The sequence below is a fragment of the Cuculus canorus genome, chromosome 17 (genome assembly GCF_017976375.1).
Source record: "Cuculus canorus isolate bCucCan1 chromosome 17, bCucCan1.pri, whole genome shotgun sequence".
Lineage (NCBI taxonomy): Eukaryota > Metazoa > Chordata > Aves > Cuculiformes > Cuculidae > Cuculus > Cuculus canorus.
The window spans coordinates 6,068,148-6,084,293 of record NC_071417.1 but is presented as its reverse complement, the minus strand read 5'-3'; the positions used below and the strand labels follow the sequence as shown (position 1 = coordinate 6,084,293).

At 42.1% G+C, this 16,146-nt stretch overlaps 1 protein-coding gene across 13 annotated transcripts in view; it reads right to left on the bottom strand.

Annotated features, from left to right (window-relative positions):
- The window catches only part of PITPNM2 (phosphatidylinositol transfer protein membrane associated 2), a 133,529-nt gene that overhangs the window by 83,732 nt on the left and 33,651 nt on the right, over nt 1-16,146 (bottom strand). The window contains exon 2 of one of the 13 annotated variants that reach the window (XM_054082177.1): nt 1,523-1,624. The exons of the other annotated variants lie outside the window; for them this stretch is intronic. The gene's annotated coding sequence lies outside the window, so the exon portion shown is untranslated. The remainder of the gene's footprint in view (nt 1-1,522; nt 1,625-16,146) is intronic. 13 annotated transcript variants of the gene reach the window in all.

The window sequence follows — 16,146 nt, the reverse complement described above, 5'->3', positions numbered from 1 at the left end:
GGAGGGTTGGAGCACCTTCCATATGAGGACAGGCTGAGAGAGTTGGGCCTGTTCAGCCTGGAGAAGGGAAGGTTCAGAGGAGATCTTATAGCGACCTTCCAATACCTGAAGGGGGCCTACAGGAGAACTGGAGAGGGGCTTGTGGTGATAGGACGAGGGGGACGGGAAGGGGTATAAACTGGGGAGGGGCAGATTTAGACTGGACATTAGGAAAAATTTCTTCACCATGAGAGTGGTGAGACACTGTAACAGGTTGCCAAGGGAAGTTGTGGATGCCTCATCCCTGGAAGTGTCCAAGGCCAGTTTGGATGGGGCCTTGGGCAGCCATGCTTTAGTGGGATGTCTCTGCTCATGGCAGGGGGGTTGGAACTAGAGGATATTTAAGGTCCCTTCCAACCCTAACTGTTCTATGATTCTATGATTCTAAGCTAGTGGTCAGATTTAGGACCACCACTACTGCTTCTCAAAGCACCAACGTTGGCCAGAAACTTTATTTAAAACTAAACCTAGTAGCTTTCCTCTGAGTAGGGATAACATGGAAACTATTCTCCTTGTGGACTTCATTTTGAACTGAAAACATATTCCAGTTTCATGCTGGCAGACAGGACTGTAACTACATTGCGTTTCAGAACAATGACCCATCACAAAGGTCACATCACAAGGGAAAGTAGACATTTTCCTTTTTATGGTAGGCAAAAGTTTTTACACTTTCAAAATAAAGGACACATGCTCCTTTAACACACAAGGAACAAAGAAATAGAGCGCGGCTGTCTATCCCATCTATCAACCCAGGCAAAAGGAGATAATCAGGTTAGCCAAATAGTTATAAATTAACAATATATGAAGGCGAAGGAAGTAATTTTCTAATATTTCTCTCCCTGGCACTCCAAGATTTTCAAAACAACTTAACAGTATCAGCCTCCCGAACACTTCCTAGCACTGAGCTCCTCTGAGATTTAGGGACAAATTCCTTCTGCCTCTCTGGAAGCCTCGGGTTAGATTAGCCTGTCACATTTATTGCAGAAAATGGTCTGCTAAGATGATGTGGTAAAAGCATGCGTTAATACCTCTAGCTTTATCCACACCTCCAGAAATGTTCTCAAAGACCACGCTTGTAAACAGCTACAGAAACCTTCCTGGGAAAGGCTTTCCACTCTCTTCACCCAAGTCAACATGTGTTGGGGGCAGCATAAGGGGAGATTACAAGGAGAAAGTGGATGATTTTCTTTGTTCCTCCAGCATCTTTCACCCTGAGTGGCCCAGCACCTCTTACTTCACAAACGCTGCTGGACCAATGGACATGGGAGCATTCAGGAGGAAAGTTAATGAGCATGAGAAGGTCTTAAAGGTGCCACCCAAAGAATGAACTGCAAAGCGTGGTATTTGCATCAGAGGAAGCTATCTCTGAAATCTCTCCTTGGGCCCTTGATATGGTTAGGGGTATCCTAAAACAAAGCTTAAGTTATAATTTAAAGTCCTAATAGAAGCAGGAGGGGGATTAGTTAACTAAATGCATTTTTACCTATAGAGTTCAGTTCTTATACCGAAGGACGCTTACAGTCTCTGCCATCTGTACCGAACAGTTCTTTGTAAGAAGGTTTCTAAGCCAGCACAGCAGATGAGCCTGCACAAAGTAACAGTGGTAACAGTGAGCACAACCCACTTAAAGCTTTTAAACTACAAAGGTGATTGACAGTTTTTCCAGATTAAAAGCCTTTCTTAACACAGAACCATCAGCTAAACAATACCACACACTTGTTTTTTGTGAATGGCAAGTTGCTAGTTTACTGGAACACAAGGTGCCTTATTTTTTCCCTTAGGGCACCACTAATCCTGTATGCAGAGCTAAAATATCCGCTGCCCAGCCGATGCTCTCAGTGTTGAGACACACTGGAAAACAGAATGCTTTGATCCACACCAGGACAGATGCAAGAAGTGTCAGCAGTTTTTATTAAAATGCACGTAGCTTTGCGCCCAGAGCAAGGAACTCTCCCAGTTCCCTCAGATGTTCTAGGGCATACCAGTTCTTCTAAACAAGATGGTAGAGACAAACCTTTCACTTGATAGAAGTGTCCTTCTCGAGTAGTCAGCCACAGAAGCACCTCTCTTCCTGCACTTGCTGAACAACAGTCCCATCCCTGGGACTGCTTCCAGCACACATCACGCACCAGGGGACTGGTAACCATAAGGTCCATCCTCAAGCCTGCCTGGCAATATCACCTTCTCCCTCATTTTGGCTTTCTCAATTCCAGGAGATAGAGAAGACATCTATCGGATTGCCATTTCTGTAACTGACCCTGCGAGTTAATGTCAAACACCCTCTGCCCCACTCCTGCAGCACGATTCAGGCACAAAATTAGCACATGCTAAGCAACACAGAGAGTGACTGTGCTGCAGTCATGAGGGTTACTACACATCACCCGAACCCGTGACATTTCCATAGAAACCACAGTGGGAAAGAGAAAAGCCTCAAAAAGCTGATAAGATAAAACACACATGGTGAAACAAGTAATTCTAGTGGGAAAATTACACACGTGCAAGATCCTCTCCAGTTCTCCAACACCTCAGGCAGTCAGAGGTAACAGAGTTAACACCAAACTGACATCAACAAAACCTTTTTTTCAGTCCCTCAGGCTGCTTCCCAGCAGCATGCTTCCCCTACTGCTTTCCAACATGGATATTTCAGGGGACGAACTTGTTGGGCACTATAAGCAACTTTCTTCCCTGTTACTTATGAGAGTGTTCTTGTTAGTATCAATAAACACAAAGGAACTTTCTTAACTTTTCCTAGACTGGGTAAAGCCTTCCAGAACACATTTTCCTCATTAGCAGGATCAATTAAGCAAATAAATACTGGAATGTGCAAGAGAAGCAATTGATTCTTTCGGTCAAACAAACCTCCCCGCAGAGAACAAACTCCCCCATTACTACCAAGAGCACAAATTTTGAGCTGTAAGCTAATAAGCCACTCCCAGGAAAAAAAACTTAAATACAACCCACTACATACCTGCCTACTCCACAGAAGTGGTTTTGTGCGATATCAAAGAAAAGAAAGAGAATACGAATAAATAAGTCAAGAGCGCTAAGCAACAGCTTGTAAATAATTCTGGATGCTCTGCTCTTGTTCTGGAAAACTAGTCCTGTTCCAGTGCTTGGCACAAGGAAGCCATCTCTACCAGCAGAGACACAAACATGCATAGAAAGAGATTGTTCGTTACAAACTGAATTATTCAGTGAGATGCCTGATGCATCTCCAACTTTTCCACACAGAGGAGTAACATCACACAGCTTGCCTGGTGTTAAACAAAACTGACCACACACCACAGTACCTTTCTACAAAAGCCAGAAATAAGAGCCAAGCCAAATTCCAGGAGGTTTGGAAGCCAATCTGGACACAAACACATTTCAAAAGGTCAGAGTTGTTTGGTTCAGGCTCATTAGCTCCAAGTGACATTTTAGTGTGACAGTCCCAGAACAGTACAGAAATTCCCACAACAAACACTATCTTCACGCAATAAAAAGCAAACTTGCTTACCATGGCACAACACGAAGCTGCCTGCAGTACTTCAAGAGAAGCTGTTCTACTCAAATAGCCCACCTCTAATTAATAGTACTTGCTCCAGGCACACATGCACTTAAATCACGTGAAAGTTACATAAAGCAGCTCACACCACTGAATCTTTGCTATTCCCTCTGCTCAGCTCATACAAATCTACGCACTGTGCCAGTCATGAAATGAGGAGCTACACAAACAAGAATGCAATGTGTGCATCTTGCTCTCCTATTATGGTTGCGATGCTATGAGCTGATTGCCCCTGTTTTTCCCTTTGGTAAGCCAAAGCTTTCCACTAGCATCTTTCATAGATAGCAAATGATTTTCTGCTTTGGAAAAAAAGATTGATTCTTGGGTCTTGAAAAATACTTTAGTCTGATGGATGTGTTTTCTAGAATTAGCATCTAAATATATCCTCTACCTACCACTCCATTAAAAGCAGAGCTAAAGACACTAACTAGTCAATACATTAAACAGTTTATCTTGTTAGAGTTTTTACAGATACTTAATGAGTTCTGGTAACTGCTGCCTGTATATGTTTATTGTTGTTAAGAGAGTCCTTAAAAAAAAAAGATCTGTGTAGCAGCACAACCTTTCCTTTTAGCTGCACAAAAATGCCACGCTCCAAACAATATCATCATTAGCAAGAAACTAAAAAAAAAGATCACCAGAAGCTATAAAATACAGTAAATTACATTCTGAGAACAGCTATACTGCCACCATATTCTATAGAAATCCTATTTAGAATTCACACATGGAAAAAATGAGATATACAAGAGAACACAAATCGGACAGGAAACAGAGCAAATGTTGCGTTCTCTGACAAGCACGATAATAGAAGCAGAATGGTAGACTAGAATCTGACCTTTAAGGGTCAGTCACATTTTCCATGTTCTATTAAATATCCCTTGCAAAGGAGGGGGTGTGGGAGAAATCGATTAATAAAAGCCCCATCAGTGATTACGTTAAGTAATCAGTGGGAAATTATTATTTTACAAATCAGAGCAAATCTTCCATTACTTACCTGGACAAGAAGGGAGTTTAGCATGACTGCCTGTATTTTGGTATTTAAAGGATTTACACATCTCACAGAGTCTGAGCCTTAAAATGGACAGGCACTTCCATCGCACAAAATAACAAGCATTCCTCCCTCTCCAAGTACACAGGCACTGAAGGGCACAGCAGCTGAGTTCACAGAGCACGAGAAAAGCGTAAGCATGTCTTTAGCCAATAAAAACAAAATTCAAATCAAAGCTACAAATATAAACTCAACCTGGCCTGTGAGCCCACTGCTAGGGAACAAGCTGCCCCTGAACAGTGTCATTAGAAGATGCTGACAGGTGGAATTAAAGTTGCTGCCACTTTACTACCTGGACCACAGGCTTATACCCCAGAGCCCACACTCCATCTCCAACTAGTAAGGAATCCAACAAATGTAAACATCAAGAATAAAAAAATAGATAAATATTTATAAATATAAACATAAATAAACATGAATATTAATAAAACCTGGTCATTAGAATAGCATATTAAACAAAAAGGTTCAAAATTTAGAGAAACTTACTGCAACTTAAAAAAAAGGAGCAAGCCTCACTGCTTTTTCTGCTTGCTCATTTCCCAAAAGCCTGGAACATCTGCAGAACTGCCTCACTAAGTATATCCCTGGGTGTACTTACTATTTATTCCCAGGGAAACTTCAAACCACCACCGTTTGCCACAGCTGGCTGAAAACATGACCCTGCAGCCGCCCACCTCCAGGCTGCATTCCCAGGAGGGAACAACATCATGCAGGGTAGTGGGAGAACGCCAAGGCTGCAGGGCTCATGCAAGGCACCAGCCACCCTCCTCTACAAAAGCTGCTCCTCTCACCTACAGCAAAGATTTTCTTCATTCAGCTTTTCTGGACTGAGGCTACATTCAGTCTGACTTGGAAAGATGAAAGGAAAGGAGATAGCAAGGCATGGGTAGCAGCAGAAGTAATTAGGGTGCCTGAAACCAAATGAAAAAATGAAGATAGAGGTTTTAAGGAGTCTACCTCTATTAATCTCAGTCTGAGGACTTTAGAAAAATGTTTTCATTCTAATGATGATCTTTGATGAAAAAGTTTAGTATTTGGTACAGGAAGAAAAAATAAAAGCAAGCAGTATTTCCATTTATTTCCATTTCCCTCGCATTTCCCATGCACAACTCCAAAATCAGAAGTCCTTAATTTAAACCTAAAAGAGGGATTTGAGACGCTGTAGGCAGGTATGCAAAGCAAATACAGCAATACCAAAATTTTCTCTGAAAAATTGTGGGATTAGGATTGTTTTTTTTCCAGGGATTTTTGTTTAATGGCATGCTTTTGTCTTTTTACCTTTCTGCCACCTTCTCTAAAACAAAAAAAAAAACACGCCTCGCTGACTAATCCTTAAGGTTTGCCAGCTGACAAAAACCACTGCATTACCAAACTATGTTTAAAATAAAAACAAAATTACAATTTATCTTTGGGGGAGGCAAAAAAAGGAAGCACACACTGGTTCTCTGCCTTCCCCCTCATCCCCAAAGCATCGCCCTGCACTGGCATCTTTAACGACCCCAGGCTGGGGCTGCTCCCTCCGCTTCATGGAAGCCTTACAGTGTGCTGATACATATTGACCGGGCAGAAAAGCCACACTAAGGCAGAAGGAGAGAGAACTGCCTCTCTGTGATACAGGAACTGCTGTGAGAAGTTGCCATGGAGAAAAGGGAACTGCTGAAGTTGTCTTGAGATACACAGTGCCAAGAGACATTACAGCAAAGCCAAAGGGAATACAGAAGCAAATGGATTTAAATGCTCTCACAAACCTGAAGCTTTCAGACAAGAAATTACCAGTAATTACTAATAATATAATTTTCATGCAGCACTTGTCAGCATGAACCAGTTCTGTCCTCACAACAAAGAGGAACAACAAAAGCCACAAACAGTTACCAAATTGGTTTATTAAGATCTCTGGGATTTTTTTAAACCTTCATAACTATCAAAATTGGTCTGAATGCACAAATAAAAAGGCCCAGATATCTTCTAGACACAGGAGATTTGGACACATCATCATATTGCAGAAAGCATGAACTGAGGAAGCTTTCTTTCAAGGGAATGAGGGCTGCTCCCCAGAGCCTCTACCCGTCCTGCAACACTGCTCCCCTCCAGGAAGATCTGCTGAATGGGAGGAATTCGGGAAGCCATTATTCCAGTTTCAAACAAGAGCACACACCTACCAAATGGCAGAGGAGCTAAAGCAGATTGTCCAGACGACAGCTCACAAACACCAAAATGAAACACCCACAGCACAAATAATTTATACAGTTGTCCCAACTAAAATACCCATTTGACACTAGATTCAGCCCCTCCTCAGATTAATTCATGCTCTGAAACATGCCTCTAAAAGGAGAATTAATTGTTCTTTCGCATTAACCAAAGCTGTGTTAAAATGTTTGTTTCCAATGAAATAGGGTGACAGACATCGGGAGGAAGCAAGCTGTGTCTGAAGAGCAGAATTTCTGGCAGATGGGTCAAGAGCAGCAGCTGTGTTCACAGAAAACACATGCATCTTTACATACTTAAGAGTTGTAATTTGGAAAACATCATAAGAGACAGTTTATGGCAAGAAGAAAAGCGATCATTTTTGACAACAGGTCTCAGGATAATGTTCTCCTGAATCTTTCCAGTGGCTGCTGCAGATGAATGTCTCATTGGGCAGGAAAAAAGTCAACATTACTAATGAAACTGTATTGAGTCATGACAGCACCAGGAATACCATGCAGAAATATGTATCTTCATTGTGGCATTATCACCACATGTATTACAACAACCCTCATTTGCCCCAGTCCAAGTTGAGCCGCTGCTGTTCCAAATCAGGCTTCAGTTTCCTTGGCAGCACCACGGTTCTGTGCTGCAATCCTTGTGCACTCCAGGGGCACATTTCTCTTCTCTAAGGCAGAGGGTAGAATTTACCTACACAGTGCACAAGAGACGTGAAAAGGGAGAAAAAAAAAGTGATGTGTCTTGGCCTGTGTCCTTGATATGAAACAAGAGCCTAGAGTACAGATGACCAAGAAAGACTGAACCTGAGCAGTCACAGCCCAACCAAAATGAAAGAGTTTGTGCTTAATATATCAGTGACCAGGTTTCACAGTGCTCATTACATGCCACTCTCTGCAGCAAAGTCAAAAAAGCAGCTCCACAGATTCTCTGTGAGTCAGCCAGGCAAAGTCAGCAAAGGCAAAGGTCTGCTGCTGGATTTACTGAACTGTATCACAGAAAGAGCTACAGATGCCTTATCATCACTGAAATGTTACTGAGATAATGTATGTGTGTTAGCAGCCTCCTGGAAACGCAGCTAAGGGCCCTTCTATGCTTATTCTGCATTGAAACCAGTGTATTAAATCTTTCATGCTAAGAGAAGTTCCAGACACACAGCAGAAAATGAGAGCATCAACATTACCACTATGTATTTTGAACTGCCTCAGCAGGCTCTCTCTAGCCCTTCTTTCAAGATATTGCAAGAGGATAGTTTTCCCCAGGTAGGGCCAGGGAGACCCAGGAATTGTTCCAAGCAGGACTATTAATGATTTTATCAAATCCCTTATGCCAGTTACACCTAAAATGCTGCCCTATACACAATAGATGGTAACAGTAACCAAATAAGCAACACAATTGTGCTCCAAGATATTTCCATTGAAGGACTGGAAAACACTTAAAGAAAAAGCCTTTGTCATGCTACTGTGTAGGTTCAGCTTTGCTCTTTCCTCCTGGTGAGGAGGAAGCACTCCACTTTCAGAGGAGCACTCTATAGGTTAACAAGCACTCTTGGTTCTCCCGTATATAAGCTCAGGGATAGAGGAACATGAAGCGTGATGTGAACATCCGGTTTAGCAAACACATCCAGAAGGGCTGCAATAAGAGGAAGAAGAGCATTAGAGATAATTGTGTGAAAGATGGAGCCAGTTCTACAAGCCTTTTGCAAGTGAGTGCACTAATGATTACTCCTGAAAAATCAGCCTGTTGGAGAGAAGAAACCAGTTATCCTTCTGCTGAACGACAACTCAGCCAGCAACACTGATTATAAAAGAAAATAAATAATCATTTTATTGCAGGTGCCCTCAGCATAATTTAAAAATATTTCCCTACTGAAAGCACCTCTTCAGCCTGGTAAGATCAGCAGGATTCAGGAGGAGACCATCGCCAAGTGCCTGGCTGAATTTCATTCTGCACGGCAAAGTGCTGTAGCACAAACATACTCTTACTGTGGTTTGCTTCATCACATATGCAACAGGGTCACCTCCTTCCAACTGTTATTCTAAGGACTTGATCCTTCAACATTTTTTTATTTATGCACATTGTTCATCTGAGCGTGCCTTGTATTTCTAAGCATTCACAAGCCTCCAGATAAGAATTGCTGTATTCATAAACAGCAGAGTTCAAACACAGGAAGATCGCAGCAGCAGTCAGAGCTATTAGAGCAAGGAAATTAGAGAGCAGGTATGGAAAGAAAACCCGAGCATGTGTTAAATGTATTTAAATGACATCAACATTTCTTCAAAGCCTCACAGGGTTTTTGTTTAGGGGGTTGATTGGTAGGGGGTGTTGTTTTTTGGGGGGGGATTTGGGTTGGGTTTTTTTTCTTTTTTTGGAAGGTTGCAGTTGTAAAGGTAAGATTCTTAACAAAAAAGATCAAACAGTTGTCACAGTGGGAGGGGAAGAGGGTAAGGAGAGGCTGAATACCATATAATTAACATCCCAGCTTACTGCAGAACAAGAAAGCATGGCTAGAAACTCAAACTCAAAAAAAAAAAAAAAAAAGGCAGAAAACAAACACCACTACACCCAACCCAGAGAGTTTAGGTACTTAATGTATAGTCACAAGAGACAGACTGTTCCAAAAGAAGTACACATGAAGAGAGACCTGCGTAATCCACGATGTGCACACACCAAGGGAACAATGCCCGTTTCACTCTGCACTGCAATATGCTCGAAGAGAAACATGAAGGCATTCACACTTCCTTGATACCTGGTCCTGGCTGAAGGCTGGAAAACACACGGCTTCTGATAATAAACTTCTCATCGCAGAAAAAAGCTACACCCACTGGAAACCACACGTATTGAACACACCAACTAAGAAATATAAAGATAATTCGAGAAATATATGTTATATTGTCTTAATTCCTTACCTCATTAGCTGAACTACAAACTAAATTTTTTTCTTCTTCTGTTAAGATTTATTTCCCCATCCTCATAACTGCCATATTGCATTGTTGCTCCATTGTCGTTTCCAGATTTTTTTTTTCCGTCACAGTCCAAGAATTTACTTACTACTTTAAGCCCCAGAGCTGTGAACCCATGCATAGACAGACAGCTTTCCTGAAATTGTGGCTACAAGTCATAGAATGGTTTGGGTTGGAAGGGATCTTAAAATTACCCAGTTCTGACCTCCCTGCCATGGGGAGGGATGCTCAAAGCTTCATCCAACATAGTGTACATGGCACAGTCCTGTCTTGTGCTGCTTCAGAAGAAAAAACAAGAGCGAAAAACAAACACCAGACCTTTAGAGAAACTCTTTTTTGCTCCACCAACTGCTTGGACTAAAACCTGCTTCTCACAACCAGGCTCTGGCAATCCCCGCTCCCTTCTTTAACATGAAGCAAAGTGATCCACCTGCAGTGTTAGACTGCACCGCAGACAATTTGATTCCAAAGGCACCCACTGTCCATTTTCATCCTTTGCTTTACATGGGCACAACCTCTCTTCAGGCTAAAAAACATATAAAATAGTTACAGGTAGAAGAACATGCAGGAATAGCAGAGTAAAACTAGCATTTCTGCCATGATTGTGCTGGTGAATCATCAGTTAATTCTTGTTTGTCAGCTCCTGTAAAGGCCAAGACCTTCAAAGGCAGCTGAGGCCAACACATCCTTGCCTGAGACGGCAGCCAGGCTTGGGCACCAATGCCCAGAGCCAGAAATATCTTTTGCTCCTTTTACCGGTTAGCTGCCAACAAAAGCAGGAAGGGATCATAGAAGAACCTCAAGTGACAACATCCTTCCCTCCAGCCCCTCTCCCAACTATGAAGTCCAAGACAAGACACTCAGGACACAAACCCCAGCAGTGTTTTGGCCAATCCTGACTCCATCAGTCAACCCTGTACCTCCGGGGCAGCAGCTCCTCCACCATGGAAACCCAGGGTTTAGTTTCTGTCCCTAGCAGAGTGCTCCCTAGTGCAGTTTTACTCCAGATTTAGGAAATGACCTTTCATCACTCATCCAGAAGCTCTCCACCGCAAGTGGCAGGTATGACAGCTGCCCAGATCCCAATTAACAACAGCAGTAGTTCAAAAAGTACCATCTCAGTGACACGAAACAACAGAGGCGATACAAAACACAGCTTGCTTCAAGCTGAGGCAGAAGTGGTTCAGATTTGTTTGCATAGTCTGCCCTTCATTAAGATTTTGTTGGCTGGGATGCAGAGGGGGAAATCAAGGATGTATTTCTATTTAATGGCAGGAGCTACATAATAATTTGCAATCTCTATACCCACGTGTCACATATATCACTTGTGTTGAACACATGCTTCATTTCTTTTATTCTTATTTCCCAGCTTTTCTTTCCTATGGTGACCCACTGTGTCCTTCCTGTACTTTTGCCTTCTTCCCTACATGGAAGGGGAGCTCTGTTTGAGAAAGCTTCGCAGAACAGAAAAATCCGTCCCCTGCTGAAGCCAGCCAGAGCAGACCCTCTTCTCTAAAGGAAATAGCATTTAAATACAATAGTAATCTTCCACAACTCTGAGCTAGGAAAACTGATCAACAATAACAAAAACCCCAAGTCAGAGTAGTTCAAGAGTCAAATTTCTTGTCCCTAAAAACAGCCTCCACACACCCCCATTACCTCACAAATTTAGGCCAGCTAAAAATGAACCATCACAAGGGGAATGAGCTTGTTCGGTGGCCAAGACTGCTTTCTCCAAGTGGGATCAGAGGTAAAGCGTTCAAAAGTCTCATTAATAAAGTAACAGCCCTTTGATGTTTAAGTAGCTTAATGCTTTCAGAAAACAGGGCTTGAGTACATTGGTGATCTAGTATGCTATCGGAAAATTGCATTTCTGGTGCTTAAAAGCTTGTGTCTCTACGAAAATTCAGGTTACAGGATAGGTTTTTAGCACTAAAACCTCACACTGAGCAGTCTGAGTTTTCCTTTGCTAATCATCAAAAGCCAATGTTGGCACGGAATACTACATGCTTATACAATGGATTCAATAAAAAAAATTGTTCATTTATGGACATTCTGAAAGGGCAGCCCCTCCTGCTGCACCTCTCTTCCACTGTTACATTTAAATACATTAATATTTTAATCTTCTAAAAGCACGAGCAATTTATCACTTCTTTAAAAATAAATAAGGTGGAGAATGTGATCATTTTTAGAAAGCAGTATCTAGAGAAACATTTTAATGTAGCTACAGACATGTTTCAACACCCCTAAAGCCTACAGAAGGTCAACCCAAAGTCAGGAGGGACTAGCAATTTTGGATGCCCAATCCGACACCTTCTTTAAAAAGAAACGGTTTTTAAGAGATAAACCCACAACCACCTACGAATCTCTTGAAAAGACAGGTGAGCAAACAGACAGCCATCACTTCAAAGAAATATTTCCTTCCACGTTTTACTATAAAAAGATTAATAATAATTATGATAATTAAAAAAGAGACAGAAGGAGACAGACAGACATCTGGGTTACATTCTAAATGTAATTAGAAGCCTGACAACAGGACAGAACAATGTAAACAAATTACAAGCAATGTGTTTTCATTCACAGGGTGACAAGTCAACAGTCAGTCAGTTAATTTTAAAACTGATTATGTACCAGTGCTTTAAATAAAACAGGGAGTCCAAACACAACATCGATCTCCCCTTAGGCAGAGCTCAACATCTAAGCTCTATCTAAGAAATAACGAGTGTGAGTATTTTAGAGGAGTTTGTTTGTTTCACCAGCAGCTGCCACTCCTTTCTGGGCACCCAAGCCAACATGCCTTGGACCCCAGTCTTGGAGCTGCTGAGCATCTTCATTAGTCAGTAAACACTGACACAAGCATATATAAAGTGACATCGCATATATATATGTGTGTATATATATATATATATATATATATATATAATGACATTGCAGAGCGCAACTCCCACTAGCAGTCCTGCCTGAGGCAATAACCTTCAGGAGGAAAAGCCAAAGGATCCTGAACAAAGGTCTCCGGGGACCAGTACCTTCACGCCACATGGAATGACCCCTCTTCTGGGTTCCCCAGCTCCTAGGTGCTGGAATGTGCAGACAGGGAAGAGCTTTGCCCTCTGAGCTCAGCTACGCTTCCAGGGGCTGACTGGCACATCCCCTTCCCACTGAAGGGCTCGTTGTTTGATTGGGATTTTGCTTGTTTGTGGTTTGCTGTTTTTTTGGTCAGCGTAGGGAGATGCAGCCCCGTGAGCTGAGGGGCTGGCTGAGAACTGCACACTCATCATCAAAACAACTGTTAAACTGGGCAGTGCTGGTGGAAACAATACTTCTTAGTGAGATGCCTCTGCCAAAAAAGCTTTTCAGAATAGACCAAGCTTCACAGACTTTAAAGCGTTCCCTACAACAGACTATGGACAAAGCAGGGACAAAAGCAGCTACTAAAGACTCCACAATATTCCCCTCCCTGATCTTTAAGTTCCATCAGGGGACAGTTCTGCTGAGTGGATATAAAGACAACCGACAGCAATCCCTGGGCAAAATGGGGTGTGTTCTTGCAGGAAAGCAGCACCTCTCCTTCTCAGTGATCCACAAGCAGGGTGATTCCAAAGGCAGAGCTGCACCCCTGCTACAATGGACCCATTCTCCTTCTCACAGTGGCACCTACAGGGACCAATGTACACAAAGCTTCAACTTTCTACTTCTGAGGCAATTTGAGATAAATAAATAAATAAATAATCTACTGAGTAGCAGATGTGCAGCCTGGGGAGCTGGAGAGAGAGCAGTTGCAGAGGGCAGAGCTTGGTTTTCTTGTGGCAGTAAGAACTACCTATTTTTTTTGAATGATAGTGGCTTCATGGGAACACCAACGCAGAGCCAAAAGACGAAAGCTGCGACGTAAATAGAGAGGAAAAAGCAAACAGGCTCAGTGCAAAGCCTTAAGGCAGCAATGGGACACGATGGTGGAGACGTCAGGCTGCAAGGAGAAACAATGCAGCAAGACAGAATGACAGATGAAAAAAGAAAGGTTACAAAAGCAGAACAGACTAGAAAGCACTTACAGGATAATAACCTTTGCCTGTGTTTCTAATTATATATGTAATATGTAAAGCTGAAAAGATTTTAGAAGGCCAATTTACTTTTAGTCCTCTGTGCCATTTTCTGCTGGCATTTGCCTGAATACCTGAAGACAAACGGTTTGATTCAGTATCAGCTAACATGTGTGTGTAGCTGAGGTGAAACACTTCCCAGGAAACTGCAGGGGACAGAGCTGAACTGGCTAAACGCCCCCAGAGGGGCAGGGACAAGCTGGGCAGCTCTGATCAGATGCGCATCTGCCCTGAAACCTGCCAGTGGAAATGCAAACCCAGCAATGCCCCTGATGTTACTCCAGGCACCTTCTGGGGAAAACCTTAACAAATCAGAAAGCCATGGAAAAGCACCAGACTGCAAGTTTAGACATCAACTCCAAATCCAGTGAATAAGTAAATATACATGCAGTTTAGGATGGGCTATTTTGAAGGCTGGTGAGACCATCTGGAATGATGATGACAACCCAACAGAACCATGCCTGGGCAGGAAGAGACATGGAAAGAAGGGAGTAATCTTGTTAAAATTCTCTGGACTCTTCAAGCAGCTCTTTAGAGCTTCACATTAACCAACTAATACATCTAGAAGCTTATACCTGTGAAGAACGTCATTTAACTTAGATCTCCAAAGAAGGAACTGGTCCAAACCACTCAAATTTGAAACAAAGAGGAAATATTAGGTATTAGATTAACCAAGTAAAGATATATCAATTTTACTTGTAGAGCTATTTAGAGTAGAGTACTCTGGAGAGGAAAAAATACTTAGCCTATCTCCCTGGGAGTAGTACTGCTTAGGTTTATTCTCAAGTGTTGTCATTCTACAGAGATGTGGTGCTCCAACCAGACTTCAAGAACTCAACTCAAATTTCAGAACACCAAAGACTGTAACAAAGAGTCAAACACGACAAACATTATAATTGGAAGCATTTTAAGTTTGGAGATACACGAACAATGAAAACTGTAACAGCACTACCAGCACACTCTGGGAATAAATGTTGCCACCTGAAGGGAAGAACATCTCAGCACTTGCTACCTCTTGCATGATTCGAGAGCCTGGCACTTTTGCTAACACCTGAATCTCCCTGCTAATTAGTGTCTTCTGCGCAGAAATAGGGGGAAAGGAAAGATTTTTGGACAAAAAAAATTACATCAGAGATGTTGTTATAACAGTTCAGAATATTTCCAGTAATGCTTCAGATGCTGCAGTGAGGGATCTTACCCAACAGCATTCAGAAACAAGGCAATATTTATCATCATCGCCTTCCCTAGCTCAGTATGCTGAAAGCACACAGAGAAAAAACACTCAGCTTTAGAATAGTTTAGTGTTTGGGGTTGGCTTTTGGGTTTTGTTTGTGTTTTTTTTTTTAATTACTGATAACCGAGTCAAACCAAGAAACAGTCTAAAAGTGCAGCCTTTACAAATGACACTAAACTTTGTCCCACAGCAAAAGATAAACACACTTTTGCAAAAGGACAACACTGCTCCAACATGTTCAGCAGATATTCTCAAGATTTCTAAAATTATCATCCTCCCAGCCTGACCACACTTGGAGGTTTACTACACCAAACTTTGCCTATTGTTGGGAAGGGCTTTTTCAGCTGGTGTTTTCTTAACCAACAGCTTACAAGTAAAGGGTCTCACTGCTGTCCAGACACAGCAAGAGTCAGAGCCCAAACTGAGGGCCAGCTTGACTCTCGTGAGAAAACAAACTGGCCAGAGATAGCTGTGAGGATCACTGTCAGGCTAAACAGACCAGCGCTTCCCACAGCTGCCAGAAAAGCATCAGCACTACCATGTTGCACCTGCAATTATTTCAAGCAATCAGCTTTAGAAAATCACTAATAAGTAAGGCTCATTCCTCCTTTCTCCTAACAGTACAACTTATACTTAACCTTCCTGTCGCTAGAGAAATATTCCATCTAAGAACGCAGCGCAGTACCAGTTTGACAACGGAGCAAACAATACCTTCCCCTTGTTATGTCTGTTAACCTTTGATTTACAACTACATTTTTGCCAGGTTTGTTTTTTAAATTAAGATGGTTATATCCTGAAGGGTAACAAAGTTCACTCTATTAAATTAACATCTGCTATAGTAATGCACTACCAGAGCGTGAACGAACATCCATAAAGCACTAAAACCAGGTGCCCAATCATTAAACAATCTTTCTCTAAATAACTTTAAAGATAAAAAGACAATAAGTGCTTGAAATCTGAAATCCTCCTTTGCACACATTTTTGGTATAAGGATAGTCAGCTCCATTTGCTTTGTG